The following is a 1,336-nucleotide window of genomic DNA, read 5'->3' on the forward strand; positions in this document are numbered from 1 at the left end:
GAATCCTGGCACAGCACATCCTGTGAGACCGAGGAGTTTAGTGGAGCGCTGACTGGACTGGAGATATTCATAAAGATATCGCTTTGCATGTATCTGGTGTGTGTGTCAGAGAGTGTGTGTGACTGAAGGTGACTGTGTGTGTGTGTGTGTGGCTCTAAAAAAGCTATATTTCCCAGCTGTGTAAACTGTTGCTTGCCACACGTTTGCTGTGTCAGCACAGAGAGAAAGAGAGAGAGAGAGTGAGAGAAAGAGAGAGGAAAAGAGAGAGAGAGAGAGAGAGAGAGAGAGAGGGAGAGAAAGAGAGAGAGAGGAAAAGAGAGAGAGAGAGAGAGAGAGAGAGAGAGAGAGAGAGAGAGAGAGAGAGAGAGAGAGAGAGAGAGAGAGAGGGAGAGAAAGAGAGAGAGGAAAAGAGAGAGAGGAAAAGAGAGAGAGGAAAAAAGAGAGAGGAAAAGAGAGAGAGAGAGAGAGAGAGAGAGAGAGAGAGAGAGAGAGAGAGAGAGAGAGGGAGAGAAAGAGAGAGAGGAAAAGAGAGAGAATGATATAAATATAGTGTGAAATTGAAAGAAGGAACTGGAATGTAGGTTTTTAATAGAGGAGGATAGGAGAGAGTTCCTCCAGAGTGCCCCCATTACAGTAGTGTTTATGTTCATTGTTGTTGTGTGTGTGTGTGTGTTGGCTTTTGTGTGTGGTGTGTGTGTCGTTGTGTGTGTGTTACTCTAGTGGCTGTTTATTCACTGTGACAGGATGCTAGTCTGTGGACCAGCAGAAGCATCCTGCCTGGTGCCCTATTAACTAGATCTACCTGGCTGAGTGTGTGTATGAGAGTGTGTGTGTGTGTATGAGAGTGTGTGTATGAGAGTGTGTGTGTGTGTGTGTGTGTGAGAGCGGTGCCTGGTCCCAGTTAATCCTCCTCAGCAATTGCAACGTTTCACACATGACTGAATCTCTTACTGTTTGCACCCCCCCAACACACACACACCCTCAGTCATCCCTGCAGTGTTATACATTTATGACGTTATGAACTTTGTGGTCTCGTCTCAAAGGCCACCCTTCTGACAGCTGCTGGTTAACATAACCACTACAATCAGTAACTACAGGCAGCTGTGTGTATATGATGTGTGTAGGGGTGTGTGCATTTCTGTGTGTGGGTGGGGGTGTGTGTCGTAATATAGAACTCCTTGAGTTCCGCTGAGACACACACATTAACACAGTCTTCCTTCTGAACCTCACTACAGTGGCTAGATGGACAAGGGGCAGGGCTTATCTATGACTCCGCCCCCAGCTGAGAGGGATGGAGAGCGAGAGGGAGAGGGAGACACTTCAATCATTTGTGTGG

Source organism: Hypomesus transpacificus, unplaced genomic scaffold (genome assembly GCF_021917145.1).
Source record: "Hypomesus transpacificus isolate Combined female unplaced genomic scaffold, fHypTra1 scaffold_139, whole genome shotgun sequence".
Taxonomy (NCBI): Eukaryota; Metazoa; Chordata; class Actinopteri; order Osmeriformes; family Osmeridae; genus Hypomesus; species Hypomesus transpacificus.